The following is a 22,645-nucleotide window of genomic DNA, read 5'->3' as shown; positions in this document are numbered from 1 at the left end:
CCCTAGCCCCCCCCCCCCCTAACTAAAATAGGAGTTGGAATAGGTAATAGATGAAGGCACAAGGGTGATTTAACACATTGAGTTAAGTTGGGCACAGAAAATCTTAGTGTACCCTGTTAGTTTGGTAGCTAGTTGTTTAAGCTCAATGTATATAAAGGTCTTGTCAGCTCGCATGAGTTCAAGCAATTAGTGTTAGTGTTACTAAGATATAAAAGTCTTGTCAGCTTTCAAGATGTTAGAGATTCAAACAATTACTGTTAGAGTTGCCAATGGATATAAATATCTTGTCAACTTGCAAGAGTTGGAGATCCAAACAATTTGCGTTCGAGTTTCCAAGAGTTTACTATACTAGTTAGCGTTTATTTGAGTGTTGGACATCTACTACGGGTTAACTAATAAGAGTTGAGCAGAGGTTCTGACAGGCCACATTAGTTAGCTAGAGTTAGACATGCTGACAGTTTCCACTGGTCCCCTGGATTTAAAAAGAGGTGCCAACAGGCCACAGCTAAGAATGTTTTGCACCTGAGTGTGTAACTCACTTGTATGAGAAAGTGAAAGGCTCAGCAACTTTTATGTTAGTTCAGGAAAATGTCAGTTTTAATCAGTTTTAATGACATGTGCATAGGTACATTGGTATGCACTTGAACTTGAAAATGTATATGAGTCTAATGACTTGTACAAGTGAATTGAAGATATGCACTGGATTTTGATGTCACCTATTAGACAGTGTTTTCACTCTTACTCTTAGACAGAGAATTAGACAGTGCCACTGTGTTTACACCGGATAGTATTACAGAAGTAAGTTTATCCACATAGATAGCATAGGCTATACAGCAAAACTTGCACTACCATTTTAAGGTTTGGGCTCCCTTCCTTCCATGAAACCATACATGAAAAACGTTTGAATAGGAGATTTAATAATATGAATTGGCAATGCAGCCACTGACAAGGTTAGAAATTATTTGTTTTAATTTTTATGGTTTTGTAGTTCAGATGTTGCTTTTATCAAAGAATCCTCCTGTTGCTTTTTTCCCCAAAACAAGGATAATTCCAATTTCTAATGGGTTACATTGTGGTTCCGACAAAAAAGAGAAAAAGTCCGCTTCAAGTGGACTTTTTCTCTTTTTTGTCTGGTCGTTTGTTTGTCCTGCTCCCAGGTCAGATATTTGGATGTGCGGACTTTAAAACTTACTCTTTACATTGTGGTTCCCTCAGCTTACCCTAACATATCGAAATCTACATGAAGTTCTGAATATCACAAAACCATAAGTATAAGTCCAGATACAGTACAAGCCATAATATGTAATACTAAAGTTAATATGAGTTAATAAATTGCACTGTAACATAACCCCTTGTTTTGTTCATTAAATAAGCTATTAACATTTAACAAATTGTTAGCCATATTAAAGGCTGTATCTAATAGTTTACTAATATTAGCTATGGTGTTGGATATTACATTCATTAACTGAATCCCGATGTAAAGTGTTACCACCTTATGATTAATGTTTATGCATGTCCCAGTGTTCTAGTGCCGACTGCCAACTGGCAAAACATCCAAAGAAAAGCAATGAAAGATGTCTAATCCTTGCTATGTGTGGGAAGCAACTTGAGATGGGGATCTGCATTGACATCATTCCAGGTTTATCGTTTGCCAGGGTGGCAAGTTTGCTCAAGACGATCGCTGTCCTCTCCTTTCCTGTTCAGGGTGGCATGGAACGACAACAGCTCCCAAATGTGGTACACATGACAATGTTGTCACTCATCAGTATAGTGATGCTAATGAGCTGAGGAGGCCTGGTCATTCGACTGGCCAAATGGTACCATGGTGATCGGCATAGTGATGCTTCTAGCTGAGGAGGCCTGGTCATTCGACTGGCCAAAGAGTACCATGGTGATCATCAGCATAGTGATGCTACCAGCTGAGGAGGCAGTGATAATTTGAAACATCGTGAAACATCACTCGGCCACTGCGTGCAACAATATCCATTCCATCTCACTGTATTCTTGTGCTGTCTCTCTTTCTGTACTTCAAATGGAATTATTTTGTGTGTCAGCAAAGGTATTCCTGTCCACAGTGTAATGGTGAGTGGTATGGTAACAGGTGGTGTATTGGAGAGCGGCTAGCATGCAATAGCCACAAAAAGTGAGGGGTTAAATTCCCACTTGCCACCCTTGAGCAAGACACTTAACCCTGAGTTGCCCCAGGGAGACTGACCCCTGCAATTGGTATCAGTAAGGCGCTTTGGATAGAAGCATCAGCTAAATGAATGAATGAATGAATGAAAATGAATGAATAAATAGAAATATCTCCTGTGCTCAAAAATATTTGCTTTGTCCCTTCCCCTGTGGTTATGCTTATGTCTAAATAGTTTCAGGCTGCTTTATCTCCTGAGGATTTGTCCAGAATAATTTCCACTTGGGTTCAGGAATGGCTCTCACCCAGAGGATAGAAGACTTCAAAATAAGATCATTCTTTGTCTTTCTAGATATAATTGAGCTCAAGTTAACACTCGCATAAGATTTTGAGATTTCAGCTCATAGGAAACAGCCTTATTCTTGCCTCAGCTCAAGTCCAATTTAAGTTCAGTCTTAGATCTAAAGCACTTTTCTTTCTTCTTGATCTATTCGTTTGCCTTTTATTTATCCTTAAAGGGGTTTTGGAGAAACAGGTCAGAATTCAATAATCTTTCACAGAGCTAATTTATTTCTTTTGAGAGTGAAATACCCCTTTTTCCTTGACTTGACTTGATCTTTTCTTCTGTCTCTTATTTAAAAGGGATACATTAGAAGCACAGGGATGATGTAAATGTTAATCAGGTTTCTCAGCCAAGTATACAGTACTTGCGTATACAAGTAATTTGGTCTCTGCATTTATCCCATCCATGAATCAGTGAACACACAGAGCACACAGTGAACACACAGTGAGGTGAAGCACACACTAACCAGGAGCAGTGAGCTGCCTTCCTACAGCGGCGCTCGGGGAGCAGTGAGGGGTTAGGTGCCTTGCTCAAGGCCACTTCAGCCGTTCCTACTGGTTGGGGATCGAACCGGTTACAAGCCCGAAGCCCCAACCAGTAGGCTACGACTGCCCCAGTTATGATCTCTCAAAGAGCGTATTTATTTCAGTGAAGAAAATAAAGCAATATTATTCCTCTGGCCAGGTACATGTCACCTAGTTGGCCCACGTCCCACATCTCAGGAACAGAAACACATGGATGGTGGAAAGCTCGCGCGGTGGCCAGAGGGATTCTTTTCCATGGCAGTCGTTGCCCCCGGCAGGCCAGAGCCATGCGTGGGATGTAAAGTGTTAATTAAAGGTTTGAGAGACAGCCATGCGGCCGTAAATCTGGAGCACTGGACGTCTCTCTCCGACACGCACCTCTCTTCACGCACACACACACACACATGCCGCAGTCCTCGCTCTTCCTCAGCTCTCGGACTGGGCCGGCTGCAGGGCAGGAACCGTCTGTGTCTTCTCACTCATGTAGGCCATGGCATTCGCAGCGCTATGGCCAGTAAAACATCAATGGTAGGCTTTGGCAGCCACGTCTGGCAGTAACGAGCGCCCCGAGACAATGAGTTATGTCTTTGTCTCCTCACAGCCTCCTGGTAGCTGAAATAACCCCTAATGACTTACTGATATGGCCCATTGATAAACCATTCCACTGTGAAGACTGGGAATTTAACAAATTTTATATCATGTCATGACTGTTGAGCATGACCATAACATGGTTTCACTAGTTCACATTCCTGTATTTGCATAAAGACATAAAAGCATAATACATAAAAGCATAATAGAAGAGCATGTTTGGTAGGGTTGGGCACCGAAACACGGTTCTAATATGGCACCGGTGCCGACACAAATGGTAGTAACTGCATCGAATAACAATGTGGATTTCGGTGCCTCATTTCGGTGCTTAAATAGCGTTTTTTTTTTTTTTTTTTATACGAGGCATCACTGCATGTCATGCGCCATCTCTAACGTCTTGCTCTGATAGCAACACATCCAGATACAGTTAGATGATAAACACTGGATGTATAAAGCAGAGGGGTGCACCACATGAGTGGACAGTGTTTGACAGCTTGCGTGAGCCCAAGTAGCTTACTTTAAAGCGATATCGCGAGCTCCTGTCAAAATCTAGCAGTGGGCCTAACTACACACAAGCAAAAGGCTATGAAACAACATCAACAGTAGGCTAGCCTAGCCTATACATTACACAATATCCTTGCTAATGCGCTAACTGACATTTATTTGAAATGTTATCAACAAAGTTGTAAGGTGAAAACTTTATTTCACGGTGTGTTAAACAACATAATGGCATGATATTAATCTTTCATGTGCATGAGGTCCATATAGCATCACAATGAATATGAAGATAATGTTAAAAGTTAGCTGGCAAAAACAAATATGTAGGTTACATACCTGATGTCACTGAGCTGTCAAAGAGGCTACGAAACCATCTCCGTAGTTATCGCTAATTAAACTCAGCTGACTGGTGTTAGCGCATAGCCATAGTTGCTGTTAAAATGCCTTCTGCTGGGAATCTTAACACTTCAACACCGACATGTAGCCTAACATGTTCAAAACTACTGCGTGTTATGGGTTAAGACATACAATTTCTTGAAGCATTTGGCAACACACTGAATTAACTGGAAAGTAGAGTCCCTGTTAGATTAGCTTGCTTGCAAATGCCTTGTCCATGACCTGCCAGTTTTATGGCAAGCGGTTTTAACATACCTTATGGCAAACCACCTACACTGGGTAAACTTGAAAGCAGAGCTTACCATTGTGTGTGCATGCATGGCAAGCTGTTTTAACATTTAAATGTATTATTCATAGGGGCAATGAGATATTGATAGTAAATTGAATATAACAGTTCAATTTCATGTTCAAATTTGTCTCATCAATAAAAAAAGCAATTCATGCTTTAGACAATTTTTATTTAAAATATTTTAAAAACAAAGTACCGGTTCAGGCACCGTTTCGGCACCAGCACCGTTTTAAAAGTATCGTTTTAGCACCGGTATCGGATAAAACCCAAACAATACCCAACCCTAATGTTTGGTGAGGTCTCTGACCATGGTCCTGCAGGGCTTTGCGGAATCGTGCCGTAGTCGACTGCGCAGGCAGGAGTCGGGCAGGATTCCGCCGTACACCCCCTTATTTTTTTACTATGGAAGACGGCAGGCGTAAGGGGAGGTGGTGGGTTGCGAGTGGAGTAACACCGATGCTGCAACTTCGGCAGGTAGACTGCGAATAAGTAGCCTGACTGATTGAATAAGGAGGCGTGGCAAATTCCGTCACACTCCTCCCGAACTTCCGTTTGTAAACACCATTTCTTTTCCTGGTTGATGAAATATATATTTCCTAAAATCTCAGGAAAGTTGGGTCTTCATGAGCTTTTCTATCTTCAGCATCCGAGAGTGTCTCCTCTCCAAACACACCTAACAACCCAACACATCTAACTTGCACTTACCATAGACTTCCCTTTTTTCCCTCTATCTACTGTTTCTACCACTTTCTCCTTCAAAACTTTGACCAGTACTTAAAACCAATTTACTCTCATCCTTTATCATTGTAGTGTTAATTGTTACTTAAGGTCTCATCTGCATGTTATTCCTCACTTTTGTAAGTCACTTTGGATAAAAGTATCTTCTAAATGAAATGTAAATGTCAATGTCTAATATTTTCTCCCCACAGTGTGAGGTTGCATTGGAAATAGTCTCTCTGAGGTTCTGGAAGGGAATGGTTTCAAACCACTGCATAGCACTCAGGTTTCTGTATGTGTTTGGTTAAAGTGCAGCCTTTCTATGAACTTAATACACAGTCTGGTGAGGTGAACATCACTAGAGTTTAATAAGAATGGAAGATGCTCAAAACAATTCAACCCAGCACTTACTTTAGTTCTATACCTAATTATGCAAGGGATCATGGAGGTGACCCGATATGTGGAATTAATGGTGGAAGCAAAGAACTCCACGACACGAAGCATGTATGATATTCATTCTTCATTGTTGATGTTCATTCTTCATCATTAAAATATAATCACCATTTACCAGTGATTAAATAGCTTAACCAGTTCACAGCATGAATTATATTACTTGTAAATACATGTATGTATTGTATTGTAGTGTAGTGTAAATTTGATAGATTCTCCAGAAGTCATGCTATTCTTATAACTGGTATATTCTAGAGTGGACCCCATAAACTGTGAGTAGTTTTGAATTGCTTCTTAGAACTTTGCACAGACACACACACACACACATATGCACGCACACATCACATCCCTCTCTCTCACACACACATGCACACACCATTAGCCCCTTCTGAGGAGCCGTTTTTCCACGACAAGGCCCCGATGACAAGGCAGTACAGGAGTGATTAACTCCACTCTCCTTGCTTCTCTATGTCTCTGTGAGCTGTGGGCTGGCCTCCAGTGGGGGGACACTTTACACACATGGGGCCTCATCAAAAACCCACCAGGTGCCACCCCTCCTCCCTCATTCAGAGCCCAAAACTGGCTTATCATCACTCCTCTACGAGTGGAATCGCAGGGGAAGAGGCACCACGCAAATCCACCTCTCTGTCTTTTTTTCTGAAGAGAGAGAGAGAGAGAGAGAGAGAGAGAAAAAAAAACAAAGTTCCTTCTTTAGCTGTGCTACAAAGTGACACACAGACAGAAGATGTTCAATTACAGGCGATGCAGTAACTTCACCTGGAATGGCACCCTGAAGGACCTGGGGAATCGCTACGGTTGCAGAGGTAAGTCTCATGCGCAGCTCTGCTATGAATTGAATGCACGCCTGAAATCTCTCCTCTTGGCAGAAGCCCTGCGCGGTAACGAGAGAATGCAGAGGTCTCATCCCGCACATGCACGGCACTGGCTGAGTGCATTTTGTGGCTGTTAAGGTGCCTCACACCTTCTAGACATGCACTGTCTCCTCTGGTGTCTTTACAGTGTTATTTCCTATTGAACTGACTACATATTTACCCCATATCTTTGCATGGATTATAGGAAAGGTTTGCTTGGTGATTTTTTTTTAATTTTACCACTGTCATGCTAAGCAAGTGAAAAGCAATTAACAACTTAGTCGTATGCTTCCTCATGCTGCTGGGGCCGTAGAGATAGGAGTGAGTGTGGGTTAGCTGGGAGATTAAGGCACTTTACATTCTTAGTTATTCCAGAAATGGGAGGAGTGACAGCTCTTTGAAATTTGGACTAGGAGATGGAAACTGTAGTCTCCAGCTGCTTTTGGCATCACTTCTACAGTTGAGAGTTATTCCGATATATTGCGTAACAAGCCTATCATGTTGTGTTACTATTAAGAGATCGGTTGGGTCCAATACAGTTTTCACTTACACGACAGATTGTCTTTCATTCCATGGAGACAAGAAGGTCTGTAACTTTCATGTCCTCTGTCTTTGATCTTCAAAATGCTGTTGGTTTTGGTTCCTTTGACCTTTTAATCTCACATTTCTTTTTCTTTCTCCCTCAAAAAAGCCCATCGCCATTCATTGCGTTGGCACATCTTCCATCCAAAGCTTTATTACGTTTAGGAGCTGTTAAACTGTCAGTGATGTGATCGTGGGCATGTGTGTGCCCCGCCAAATATAGTCCAGGACCCTGTGATGCACAGAGACAGGAGAAAGTGTGACAAGAATCACCAATGAAATGTGTCACTGAGGGCAAGAGGTAGGAAGCAATCCTGAGAGATAAAATAGAGAGGGAGAGAGAAAAAGAGAGGGAGATAGAGAGTGAAAGTAACAAGTTGTGTGGAAGTACTGTTTAGATAGATAGATAGATAGATAGATAGATAGATAGATACTTTATTGATCCCCAGGGGAAATTCAATGTTTAGGCATTTATGGACCAGACACAGTTGTAGAACATAGTTATAAAATCACTGAACACAGTCCGTGAAAGAGGGCATAACTAAGGAATAAGAGGGAGAGAGGCCATAGTGTATGTGTGTGCATGTCTGTATGTACTGTATCTCTATGTGTGTATATTCTGGAAGGAGTGAGAGAGAGAGGCTTTGCCCCAGCGTGCGTGTGTGTGTGTGTGTGTGTGTGTGTGTGTGTGTGTGTGTGAGAGAGAGAGAGAGCTTTCCTGGCAGACTGTAAAGCACAGGTGTGGGTTATAATTTAACACGTCTGTCTTTGTGGATTACAGTGGAAATGTGGGGAGTCACCTTGCCCCTGTCCACCTGTCTTTGGGGTGGGGGTAGGGCCAGAACATATCCTTCTGGAGTAAGAGCATTTTCCTGCATCACGCCTCGAGGCCATAAGTGACAAAGACATCGGCCATGTTAATGATAATGATTTTACTATCATTCAGATTACCTAACTATCATTTCCTAACTAAAAATTATACGATGAAAAAATGTCATCAGCTATGAGGTTAATACAAGGGGGCGTGCTATACATGGGAATATATTTTCTTCTTTCATTCTTCTTTCTGATTAAAGCACAATCTTATTCTGATTCATTGGGTACTGCAGTTAATACACTTGACTTGTGCGGTTAATATATGGCTGTGTTGTTTTTGCAATTTGCATAAAACACTGCCATGCAGTTTATACAGAATCTGGCTTATACACGGGACATTACTGTAATCATAACACTTATACATTTTCAAATAGCACATTGTTTCGTAATACTGTTGATTTACCTCACTGAAGCTGAGAAGGACATACTTGATTTTTCAGCATACATTTCAAGGAAAGATCCAAGCTCCAAATCGGCCTTAGGGACCTTACCTAATAACAAAACAATATAACAGTATGAGACAGATATAGAACTGTAGCCTAGTTGATTTGATATAGCCTTTATTGTCCCACGGGAAATCTGTCTTCGCAGCCTACAATGATGGCCTGCATTGTTGCTGTAGACTAGAGCATTCACTGTCACATCCCCAAAATAGGGACAGGAAAACATGGACAAGTGAGAATAAAACACAGTGAGGCTGACTGAAGACCAGAGAAAGAGGCAGGACAACTTATAGTATAAGTATACTTGTGAGGGAAATTTGGTCTCTGCATTTATCCCAATCCGTGAATTAGTGAAACACACTCAGCATACAGTGAGGTGAAGCACACACTAATCCCAGCGCAGTGAGCTGCATGCAACAACAGTGGCACTCGGGGAGCAGTGAGGGGTTAGGTGCCTTGCTCAAGGGCACTTCAGCCGTGCCTACTGGTCGGGTTCAAACCGGCAACCCTTCAGTTACGAGCCTGAAGCACTAACCAGTAGGCCACGACTGACCCCTCAGTCATATCAAATCCACAGGTGCAGGCTTTGACCAGTTCAAGACAGGCAGTCTGTGACACATACACATGGACACAAAGCACTATTAGGGGGAGACGAGGCACAGACCTTTGTAAAATTGCGTTGCCAATGTCACTATCTGAGTACCTCTGACCCTGACCTTTCGTGGGACATGTCCATATCCATCTCCTCTGTACTTGATCTGATCAACGGGAGCCTCTCTCATGCGTTCTGACTGCAGGGTTATTTTGGACCCACTGTGGCATTTAAATATTCAACTCTCCATCTCATGCATTTGAAGGGCTTTAGTGGGCTTAAGTGCACAAGTGAAAGGCATCGCACATTTGTGAGCATAGCATACCGCTGTTTTAGGTAACTAAACTCCGAGGTCAAGCCATTTCTTATTAATAGCAGATAAAGCATGGGGCTATTGGATGTGCCCAGTGATGAAGCATGCCTCTGATGAAAGGCAGTCCTTGCTTTTGCCATTTGGTTCCCTGCTGGGTTGTGCTGGCTGTGAAGCCATCAGCTGATGCTTAGTTTGGTTGATGATGTTCACTCCAGCATATCTGGAACAGCTGCTCTGTTGTTGTTGTTTATTGTTGTTTATTTTCAGATTAGCAGAGTGCTAGAGCTCTACTGGCCCCCGATAGCTCTGACAGGTCCCTGTGGAGAAGAGATGTCAGATTTCATGGAAGTTCAGGGTCATGCCAATCCATCAGCTCATCTGTCCCCATAGGCTAACACACTCCCCAAGCAAGTCTGATACCTCTCACCCACACATACATACCTAGAACCTTTTACACATACTTTTAATATATCATGAATGCCTTTTTAAGTCTTCAGTCCAGTACTTATAACTTAATTGATCTCAATTGTACAGTACATTCAGACAACAAACTGCATATGGGCTACATATAACTGTCAGCAAAACTTAACACATATCTAGTTTATCAATGAATCCAAACACATGCTTGCTTCATCATTGACAACACAAATGCACACATGAACATGAAGCAGCACAGGAATAGACTGCAACTGTAATAACATCCTAAGCAACATTTCAGAGCAGGGAAGCCTATTCCTTCCTAGGTCTAGCAACACATCGACTTCTTGGGAAATTTGCCGTCTACACAGGGTTATATAAGAGGATACACCCTTCTCTTCTCTGTGTGTGCAATAACTCAGTCTGACATCATTAGCATATCTTAGCATAATTCCCCGGAAGTGGCTCAATCCAGTTAGCCTAAAACTAGCCTATAGTTACTATAAAAGGGAGTCATAGACTAACTGGAACAACATCGTTTCCAACAGTGTGATTGGCTCTTACAAAGCAAATCCACCATGTTTAGCAGTACAGATTCCTCTCGTAGTTCCCCATTCATTGTCCTGTTAGTGATTTGTTAGTGCCTATTCAAAAGTTACAGGTAGATTTGGAATGTATCAGAAAGTGCCACTGTTGAAATAAAGGCACATCAATGTCAGTTGTCAAGGAAAAAAACCTTGAAATTGAAATTAAAACAGTGACATCTGGTGTGGGGCCAAGGGCCACATAACTGCCACTTTTAGTCTATTTAGCCTAGCATGTCTATTTATCAGAGCACTGACACGGGAGACAGCCTTTTCAATTAAATGATGATGAGACAGTGTAGCATGATGCCATATCTTTACTTTATGATGGGTATTTGATTTTACAGTCCAAACTGAAGTGCTGGAGTGATTACAGAAATGTACTGGCTAGCTGACCTGTCATCATCTGAAGTTTCACATATTGTCGTAATTGGACCTAATAAAGAGAGCACAGTGGATATTCCACCCATTCATTAGTTTAATGTGGCCAAGTCTCTATTTTTTAAGTGTACACAGTTATTAGTTTTATAATGCCACTAAGTAATTCGATGTGAGACTGTCGCTTTGCATTGCTCTATTATCCTGCTGTTGATTTCAGAGGAGATGACATGAAAGATAGCAGGCGTCAGTATGGGTGTGGGTGATAGCTACCGCAGCAGGAAGCTTGTGCTGCTATGCATCTTTCTCATGGTTGCCTGATGCCAACACCAAGACGCCATGTCAGGTAGAAAGATCATAGGCCAGCTCAAACCCAGTGTGAAAAAAAGCATTAACGACGGAGATGTGTTTGTGCATATGTGAATGGGTGGCTGTGGGTTGGTTGGTGTGAGGGGGGTGAGAGTGTGGGTGGTGAGAGGGGGGTGGGTGTAAAGTTGCAGTCCATAACTCTTACATGATGAGAAGCCCCGGTGGGATGCAGTGTTATTTTACTATGTGTCGGTGTTTTCACTGAATTCACAGTGGGGAGGAGTTAGCATGTTGAGTTAGCCACAGCGAGCATAGCTTCTTGTATGGTCATTGCGGCATCTCTGGCATCCGGCTGCCTTTGGGCATGTCTGGGATTCGCCCCAGCTGACAAACACACCAAAACGTGAGAGTGGTAGAGGGTTAAGTAAAACTAAAATGTGGTTGTTTATTGCTGTTTGTTTATTTTGCTTTTGTTTCTACTTGAATTTTAAACTGATAACATGAAACGCATTGACAATTATTACTTTTGATTTCCATGAAAGCAGCCTCAGTTTCCATATTGAATAACATGCTAAGAAATTAAGGCTACATTTGCTGAAAAATTTGGAACTATTTTAGTGACTGCTTTTCACATGAGATGAAATTTGTGCGCTGCTTAGCAATGGAACATGCCTATAAACAAACTAAATAAATTACATTCAAATAACTTTTGTATAACTTGCTTTTATAGACCATTTTAAAATCAATTTAGAAAGTTGATCCATTTGCTAGTTGATCCCCTATTTATAGAATTTGCTGAGTTGAGCCATGGAGGGCAGTTGTAATTCTAGATGAGGACAACACTAACTTTTATTTTTAACTTTACTTAACTATTTTTGTGAAATGTTACCTTTGGTAAAATGCCCGTAAAGACTCGTAAAGATGCAAATGTGATACCTTATCAGATATTAAAGGAACAGTAGGGGATTTTGGTTGAAATCTAGCCAGGCATGCACAAACCTTGCAAACAAAAACAGTACTGATAAAAGCATTTAATAATTTTGCCACTGATGATGTCTTTTGGCTATAGTTGCTGATGTCGCACTTTGTTCTTGTTCACTTTTCTTGTACAAGGGGCGGGCGGTCATAGTGATATGACTGTTTATGTCCTTCACATGACCATGCATCAGAGGCAATTTGAAGATGATCCTAAAACTAGTTTCCTCAAAAATTGCCAGATTGTTGCATACTGTACACAGGACAGGTCTTTTTGTGTGTGTGTTTGTCATGAATAGCATTCATAAAGTGAGAGAATAATACAATTTTAATATTGGCTATTATCCTTTGATATTATGGTTTTGGTTTTTGGCAGATGCTTACAACAATAATAATAAACATTATCATAAAACAATAATAAGTGGTCATATAGCCTACATAAAAATACTACTAATAATAGTAATAGACTAAACTTTTGCAGAATAATAATAATATTATAATAATACTGTCACGATAACACACACACAGCGCCCTGTGTGTGTGTGTGTGTGTGTATGTGTATTCAGACCAAATTGGCCTACCATAACTTCCCAACTCTACACAGTATCCCATTAACTGCATAACAGTAGGCTATTTACAATTTTCTGTAAAGTAAAGTTTGTAAACACGTTATCAAAATCAACTTAATGCAGAAATACACGTGGACACCTTTTGTTTGAGCAGGAGAGAGAATATTCCCACATGCTACAAAAGTTGTAGGCTAGGCTACTTGTTGTTTTCTTTTACTATCTATAGTTGCTGGTTATCAGCACACAATGCTATAAGCTAATTCACTAACTCAAGACTCATCATGGATATAACACGTTTTTTTTTAAACAACGGAAACAGAAAGGATGGTGACAGCAAAGCTAGAGGAGTTATTTCAGGTGGGCAAGCCGCAAGAACAAGGTAGGCAAAATTGGTGTGCTTGTCAAAACGCTACCATTACAGCTGTTTAAAGCCATTCGTGAACGGTATGCTAGAAAAAAATAAAGGTAACTTCAGCCTTTATAAGGCTGTATAAAGTTGTCCAAATGAACAGGTCGTTGTTATGCATTGTTGTTGTAAAGATATTGCATGTGGATGCTGTTAGTAGGCTACTATGTAAGCTACTTTTTAGCTGACCAATGTACTAACCTAATGGACAAATATTATCAATGCGTTGAAAGTTTCGTCTTCTTACAGAGGCACACAAACTGTGACTCTGCAAGAAGAACTGTTGACATTAATGTAATCTTGTCCCCATTGTAACCAGTGGAACGGAGCACAGGGCACTCGGAAAACACATGTATCGATCACGTCACTCAGCGCACATTTCAGTTTTTTTCAATCGCTAACAAGCGCTTACCCAGATACTTCAGATACTTTTTCTAAACACAGACTCACACCTACAAAACACAATTGGCCAAATGGATAATTTTCTTCTCAAAAACACATTTTGTTAAATATATACTAACTCTTCATTTCAAAATAGAACACATATTTCTCTGCACACTCTAACTTTACCAAAACACTGGAAATCTGACTCAAAATTAAATTATTCTGTCAAAGAATAACACTTGTTTTCACTTCACAAGGTACATGCAGTCAATCAAAGTACATCAGGTTTCAAAATACTGGTTATTGTTGACATTACAAAAACTGCATAGACTGTTATGTTTCAGTTTTACAGGTACATGTATTTGCATTGTTTTTACACTAAATTTCTTGGTTGGGAACTGTATGTCCACATGTAATGTTCACATTCAAATGCATTCCAGTAAAAAGCTAATCAGTTTTTTCCCTTTACTGTTTACTACAGGAGGTACAGTAGAAATACTGTTTACAGTATGATTACAGAAAAAGTTTTACAAAAAAACAATAGCAAAAAGCCCAGATTAAAACAAAAAGGGGGGAGGGGGGGGGCTAAAAAAAAAAAAAATCTAATCTCTGCGGTCTTCAGGGTTAGGCCATATGTTTTCATTAACATCGCATTGATTACATGGTCAATGATAGTGGCACAAATTTCATCACTGACAACTGTTCTTGCAGACTTTGGAATGCCACCACCACGCATTCTTACACCTCTACCTTGCCCTCTCTTTGGGCCTGCTCTTTTCCCTGGCCCTGCTCCTCTCACTGCTCTTGCATCTCTCACTGCATCTCTCACTGGGCCTGCTCTTCTCCCTGGGCCCCTTGCTCTTACTCTTCCTCGTCCAGACATTACAGTGTCTGTCTTTTTCTGTTTCTGTTTCCAAAAACATCACTCTTCAAAGTCCTCCTTTTACTGTATAAGTGTCAATGTAATAGAAAAAAGAACCCCTGCCACTGAGTCTAAGCTAGACTGGAATCAGCTGTGGTTGGCCCAATTTACCCAACATAAATCAGTTGTGTGTCAATTATTCAATTTTTGTTTATTATCAGCTGAAATATATTGTTTTTGATCTGATATCATTGCAGAAGCAGAGGTTTTTATACTGTATCTAAGGTTTGGAATATTGTTTTTGCTATTGTGGGATGTTGTGTTTTAACATACTACAAAAACAATCCATAATTTTGTTGGGAGGTACAGCTTGTCTGTTAAGAAAATGTAAACAATGTGTTCACTGACTGCATATCGTGTGAAAACGACATGAAATGTGTGAATGGTATGGCCACAAAAGACTGATGCTGTGCTATTGTGTTTAGAGTTTTGAAAATGTGACCACTGGTTGGACAAACGCTTGTTAGCGACTGAAAAAAACTCTAAATGTACAGTCCACCTCTGACTCTGCCTGCCAGCACCAGCCTTATAGCCATATCAGGCTAATCTCATTGTCAGGCTCCATTCCACATGAGATGAGAGAGCCACTGAATATGAATAGTAATTTGGTAGAAATAATCTATTTAGAATAATATGTTATCATAGCCTACTGTATTATCGTGTGGACAAATTGGACATGATGGGATTTCATGAAATCTGATCATACATCAGAGATTGTAATATATTGGTCCAGTGATGTGATCAAGTTAGTTCAGATTGCACAATTTATTTTAAGGACAATCATTTATCTGAGATAGTCACAGAAGTTTAAAAAAGCCCTACACAATCATCACTGTTACTTAAAGTCATAGTAGTGATCACAGTTGTTATAACATGTGGTCATTTTGCAGTTATTATACAGATGCCGCATATTACAATAAGATGGGCATGCATGCAGACATAGGTATGGGAGAAACCTTTACCGTCCTAATACAAACTGTGGCATTCAAGTCAAAATCGCAAGGTTTTATAACAAATATAATAACAGTTACAAGGAATTTGTTTATACAGTACAACCATACGTGCATGTACATTTCTGAATGTGAATGTGTGTCTGCGTTGGCTGTGATATAGTTATATGTGGCTAGAGAGGCTCCAGTGGTGTCATCTGTCAGGGTTCAGAACCAAGGCCATGTCAACAGCTGGGGTCAAAATGAAACATGACGGAAAGTGTGTGCACACACGTGGACGCAAAAGACGCACTGCACACACAGACACACACAGACAGATATACACACAGAACAAGCATACACACACATGAAGGCAACACACACACACACACACACACCCAACACACACAAACACACTCATTCACCCATGGTGGTCTAGTTTAGGGGCCAATAAGGCATTAGGGGAACAACAAGCCTTGGTGATATCAAGGGAATGTGGGGGTGTAAAAGGTTAAGGTCCAGGTCAAGGATCAAACTTTGCAATTTGTTATCAGAAGAGCATCTACAGTTTCCAATCTCTTTTACTGTTTTGAAAAGAACACATAAGACATAAGGCACTGTGAAGTGTAGGTGTCATCCATTATACTGTTCTGAGGGATATATCTGGGCTGAGCAGCTGCAGAAACTTGCCTCAGTGTATCGAGTGCAGGGTCAGCTTTGTAGCATCTAATTTAGAAGCACAGCAACTTTTTGGGAAATAAGATTATTTGGCGTTTACCCCAGAGTTAGGTAAGAGGATATATACCCTTCTCTTTGTGCGTGAAATAACCCAGTCTGACATTGTTAACTTAGCTTAGCATAATTCACTGGAGGTGGGTTAGACTAGTTAGCCTATAACTAATTTTTTAGCCTATAACTCCTCTTTTTGGGAGTTTGTATCCTCTTATCAAACCACGGCAAATAAGGTAATATCTCAAAAAGTTGGCTTGTTTAAACCTGGATTTTTCCATTCCTTTATAGTATGGTAAATCCACCTCCAGAAAGCTGAGCTGAAAAAGAAGTCAAAGAAGCAAGATGAAGGAGAAGGAGAAAGTCACAAAGGGAAAGCATCACTTTTTCTTTTTCAGGGTTTGAGGTGAAAGCTCATCAGGTCTTTTGTGTAATTGTGAGTGAACTGAGCCCTGAACTATTGTTCTGAGAGAGCTTAAGTGCACCCTAACCTAGACGAGACAGTCCATCCCAGGCAGGGCCTTTCAGAAGTGATTTGAATTTGATGCTGGTGGTAAACTGAGAAGAAGAGTGATGTGACATGTTTGTGTCCTCAATCATCCAATGACCTTTGACTATTCATGGTATACCTGTGCTCAGATGCTCCTGGGTGATGCAGTATGCAATGATAATTCAACCTTGCTTACCTGAATGTAGGCAAAGACAAATTAATGATGAGCAATTGAAGACAGCACAGCACTGCAGCTTGGAATGTCAAGATGATGATGGTATCTGTGAAGACATAGCTTGTGTGACTGCCAAAACTGTGGGTTTTATCCTGTATTTTCCTAATTTGGCTATCACCAGACAAAGCAAAATTAGTCTTGGGAGTCTGTACGTATTTTCTACTGCACAAGAGGCTTGATCAACGGGCAGTTCAAATGACTCTGTACGCAATTTGATAGTCCTTCAACCAATCAGACCAATGATCCGGGTGTGCGAGGTGGATAAGCCAGTTTGTGATTGGTAACCACAAAATTGTAATGGAAGCAGGAGAAAAATATGTACAGGTTTCCAGCCTGAGCTGCAGGGCGAAAAGAAATCGCCGGCAGATCGGGCTTACCCAGTGTAGTATTTTCCCTCTCAATGTAATCATTGAAACCAAGTAAGGCCAGATCAGAATTGGGCTTGTGGTGTGCATCAGAATGATGTCTTTGTGATTACTCTGACTGCAGTCAGACTAAATGTAACTTGTAATGTTAACTCTTAGGTTTGTTCAACACATGGACTGCAGCAACAAATACCTTTATGCCAGTGTAGTGTCTCTTTGTCATGGTTTCTTGTACAACAACTTCAACACAAGCATACAGAACAAATCATCGATCAAATCTAGATGCAAAGTCACAAGTCAGCAGTTGAACTGTACAGCAAATTTACCACAAATCTGACTGCTTTCTTAAGTCTTAAAACCTTTGGGGTTCCTCAAATGGAAACTCAGTGGCCTTGACAGGCTTATGGAAAACATATTTTGATAAACCTGCTAGTCCAAACATTTAGGATCTTTTTAAAAACTTTGCAATAAAGAGGCAATGCTACTAGTTTAATGGCCTTTGTCATAAAGATTTGGTTTTTCAAATTTGGCCGAAGCAAAAATATCTAAAGGGCAGGGATATAAGCATTCATCTTAATATTGTAAGGGGTGCAGTTAGTCACTTATCCCCTAAGAAGGGTCTAGTTTTTTAACTATATATTATGTTTATCTAGAGGCTGATTCATTCTGGAAGATATTTGTCATAGCTGGATTTGTTCTACTATTCTATCCAGCTTAATACCTTGAGGACCTTCTCTGTGAACTTTGTATGAAAGTGCATCTAAAGAGTCATATGGCAGAAGCCACATGAATGTCAGATCTGAATGTCCTCATATGTTTGGCACCTTCACCAACTTGTATTGGCTAGTGGCAGGCAGCATTAGCCTTTTCAAGAGGAATATGTTTGTATTTAGTATGAGTATAGCTATAGAAAAACAGTTATTATTGCAAAATCAACACTGATCGGAGAGTAATGATCTTAAAGCTCACTTTAGCCTACAAACCAAACAAATTACATTTTTTGAGTAACTTCTAAAAGCCCAAGTGAAGCTTGTGGGTTGCAACTTAATAAAAAGCAGTCTGACTAGTGAGGTCAGAGGCATGAAACCCATCAAAGGTTTTAAACAACATAGTATTGTAGAGATTTGCATTGAGCTGACCCATCAATGTTTGTGCTTAATGTTTTACCAATGGTGTTATATTTTGCAGTTATTTTCCTAGTTATTAAATTAGCTTTAGTTAGACTTAAGACTTTGCACCCCATTGGGTCTTGCTTAGACTTGGTAAGCATTGACAGCAGTGTGTGTTTGCTTTGTGTCTGGTTGGCGTGTGTTCGATGTGGAATCATGGTGCAAGTTAGGCATGCATAGGAGGAATGTCTTCCACTGTCAAAGCTATTGCAAAATCATGATATTTGTTGCAAGCGTTGTAAGAAAAGCTGTTTGATGACACGTCATATGTCATAGAATACCATCACTTTGCATTCTGTTGTATGTGCCGTCTCTTGTGGATTATTGCATATCATTGATGCATACCATGAAAATGATTTACATTTCCTGTTGGTTATTGACATACTCTGTTACAAGACTGCTTAGAGTGGGCAAGTCTATCTACGACTGCCTCTCTCTTACAACCCCCCCCCCTCCACCTCCCCAACACACACACACTCACACACACACACACACACACACATGCACATACACTGTCACTCAAACACATGCACTCACACACACACACACACACACACACATGCACATACACTGTCCTTCAAACACATGCACACACACACACACACATGCACTCACACACATACACATACACACACACACACCCACTACCACATAATTTCATATACGCACCTAGATGCACACACACTCACACACACACACACTACTGACCTTTCCTCTGACCTGGCTGGCTCCTTCCTGACCCTACCCTAATGCACCTGCTCGTGTTCACAGCCAAGTATCTGGCCCTTGCTGATCTTTGCAGAGACCCTGTGCACCCCGCTGCTTCCTCACGTTACTCTCGCTACCCACGCCTCCATCTCCACCGGTCACCACGTCCATCTTAACCCCAGCAGCAGCACAACCGTGAAGCAATACCCTCCCCCACTGTAAAACGATGTGGAGTACTATTGCGTTTAAACATGCAGATCTAGATGGCTCCTGTCAGGAGCTACAGCTGCGCAATAATTTAAGAATTTGTGTATATTTCTGTAATGTTTTTATGCTATTTAATGCTATTATTATTATTAATATTATTATTATTATTATTATCATTATTATATTTTTAATATGGTTGATATGATAGTGATTCCAAGTTTAGCCACCACTGGTAAACATATCCTATTCAAACCACCCAAGCAAAATAGACAGTGTGTACTATGTGTCTCTCCTTGAGTACATTGCGCACTGACCCATTAACAGTTCCAGCCAATTATCATGCTGCTTTAAGAACATTGAGGGGAAGAGGGAGAGAACAAGTTTGCAGCTGTTTAGCAATAAGCAGCAGCCAAATGTCTGCCAACTCTGCATAACAGTTTCAGTAAAAGTTACACTGTTACTCAGTGCACTATGTAGAGATTTGCACACCCCTTTGAATCCAAACCATGTACCATGTACCTAACGGATGTGCATAGTGAGACCATACAGTATAACTGTAAATATATCATAATTATGTATCTGTCCAAGTCTGCATCTGAAGCAATCAGATGATGAAAATATCATCAAAAAAACAACAACAAAGACAACAGTTAATTTCTTAGTCTGCTGGAGGTGGGGGGGGGGGGGGGCTGCGTGGGTGGCATGGGAAGTCGACGGTGGGGGGGGGGGGGGGTGGCATGGGAAGTCGAATCATAGAATTATATGGGCGTTGTCAATATTATCAATAGATTTAGACTATTTGTTGTACTAGGGGTTGTTCACCTCATGACACTCTGCACACTAGTGCGGTGGCATGAAGAGAGCCATATGTGTGGGGTGCGTTCCCCATCCTCTCTACATGTCTCATGTGAAACAGCCCCAGGGTACGAACATGACAGAAGGAGAGAAATGGAGTTGGAGAAAGGGAAAGTAATCAGATTGAGATCGAATACTCCAGGCTATTTTTTTTTTTCAGATTCAGTCAAATTGGAATTCAGCCCAATTTACAGGACATTTTTAACCGAAGTAAAGAGTATAACCGGATTGTAAACATATTGTTGTTGTTTTTATTTTCAGGGAACAAGAAGAGGTGAAGGAAGGATATAGCATTAGGGAATCTGCTATATATGGGCTGCCTTGTGTTAAGCCCAGTGCTTAGGCCTAACCTGTTGAAAAGGTCAGAACTCTATTTCAGCTGCACTCTGCTCTCTAGGGAAATGCCGTAGCTTTCTCCCACCAGACAGAGACATCTGTCGGCCTAATGACACTGTCTGGCAAATACTTCACAATTAGGCCAGGGGCCAGGGAACCAGTACAGAGATCTCAGAAATTACAGAATAAGGAACATGCCTAGTTTGTCAATTTGACCTACTCGTAATTTCCAGACTATTAACCGAGGTTAATACATTGATTCAGATAAATTTCTTCAGCTATGAGGTTAATACATGGGGGCGGACTATAGATGGGAATGCATGTCTTTTCTTCATTCTTTTTTATAATTAAAGCACAATCTAATTCTGATGCATTGGACTATTGGGCACTGTGGTTAATACAAGGATGTGGTCAGTATATGGTTTTCTTTTTTTTTATTTACATAAACCACTGTGCTGCAGTTTATACAATGTGACTAATACATGGGAAACTACTGTATTGTAGCACTGTGCATCTGCACATTACATCAGTTGTTTCCTTGTACCATATCATGGTAAGCGTCTATTTCCTGTGATTAGGCTTGTCAGTCCTGTGTTGTTTATTACATGTGTACTGCCCTCTTGTGGCAAAATGGTTCTAGTGCTCTGGAGCGACATGACCTCGGTGGCCTGAGCAGACTAGACCCCCTGCAGCGGAGCTATGTGCTGTTTTCCCAAGACGTGACACATCTCTCAATCACAGGAGAGATGTGTCTCGACCCGAGCAGGCCTAATGGTTGCCCTGTGGGCAACTAAAGGCTGATTGAAAAGGCACTGCTGCTTGCTGGTAGGCTACACGATAGTGTTACAATTCCAAAACGGTAATAAACAAGCACAGTGGCATGATCCTGCACACTGAGAATGACCTTCACACAAGGACTGAGAAAAAACAAACAAAAAAACATGCGCATAGGAAAGCATTTTGCCCATTTATGTCATGTATTCTCCTTGCTTGCTCCTTGCTGAAAGAGTGATGGATAAGCACTAGATGGAATGGTGAATGGACCGTGTGTGCTGGCTGATCCTGGCTCTAAGTTTCTCAACACAGAACACAGCGGCAGCAGTCCGACAGGCAGTTAGTTTGTCAGTCAACACAGCACTGAGATGGGGATGTTACATGCTTGGTGACGTCCACTTCTGGAAATGGCCTGAGTGGTGAAATGTGAACCAGTGCATTAGATTATTCTTCAAACAGTTTTCTGTTAAGGGCAAGGTCAAATTGTGTGTGTGTGTGTGTGTGTGTGTGTGTGTGTGTGTGTGTGTGTGTGTGTGTGTGTGCGTGTGGTGTTTGTAACTCAGTGTTCTGTATCCTGCATAGTGACTAATGAGGAGTTTATCTGTGTGTGTGTGTGTCTGTGTGTCTGTGTGTGGGTGGATGGGTGACTGTGCATGTGTGGGCACACGCACGCGCGTGTGTGTGTGTGTTTGTGTTTGTGTGTATATGGTGTATGTCACTCAGTGTCATATGTACCCTGTCATCTCTACATTGCATTCTGACTGGTAAATAAGTAGAGCTTATTTGTGTGTGTGTGTGTGTGTTTATGTGAGCATGTTGGGCAGACACAGAGGTTTTGTCAGCCAGTCCCAGGTCATGTCCTCCCCCTGATACCCAGCTCTAAGGTGTCTTACAAAGCGTCAGTCTCCAGAACGTCACTGGACGCCCGGATGCCCTTCTCTCTCGGATATCTTACATTTACCTCTGGGAAAGAAAGATACGGTAGGTTCAGCCAACAGCCAGCCGCTAATTGACTATTTGTTTCTCTCATCAGTGTCGCTACTTGAACTTCATCATTCATCATTATCACAACGGTTTATGCCAATAGACAGCTAAAAGTTATAGCCAGAGTTGGATCACTATTGGGGCTGTACAACATCACTTCAGGCTAGAATTGCTGGAGGTCTAAATAGCTACAAAATGATCCTATCAATTAGAATTGCCAACAGTAGAGTAGTTATCATTCTGTGGTTCTAATCCAGAATAGTCTAAAAGCAGTTGCTAAAGTGCTGTATTGTGGAGTGGAGT

At 41.1% G+C, this 22,645-nt stretch overlaps 1 protein-coding gene across 1 annotated transcript in view; it reads left to right on the top strand.

The window, feature by feature from the left end:
• Nucleotides 1-6,712: 6,712 nt before the first annotated feature.
• Nucleotides 6,713-22,645, top strand: part of agbl1 (AGBL carboxypeptidase 1) — a 150,655-nt gene continuing 134,722 nt past the window's right edge. Inside the window, exon 1 of the mRNA XM_076269917.1 lies at nt 6,713-6,763. The gene's annotated coding sequence lies outside the window, so the exon portion shown is untranslated. The remainder of the gene's footprint in view (nt 6,764-22,645) is intronic.

This window comes from Alosa pseudoharengus, unplaced genomic scaffold (assembly GCF_046254945.1).
Source record: "Alosa pseudoharengus isolate Yale_2024_CS ecotype anadromous, Long Island Sound unplaced genomic scaffold, YU_APseudo_1.1 YU_APseudo_1.1_scf_10, whole genome shotgun sequence".
Taxonomy (NCBI): domain Eukaryota; kingdom Metazoa; phylum Chordata; class Actinopteri; order Clupeiformes; family Clupeidae; genus Alosa; species Alosa pseudoharengus.
This window is presented reverse-complemented; position numbering and strand designations above follow the sequence as displayed.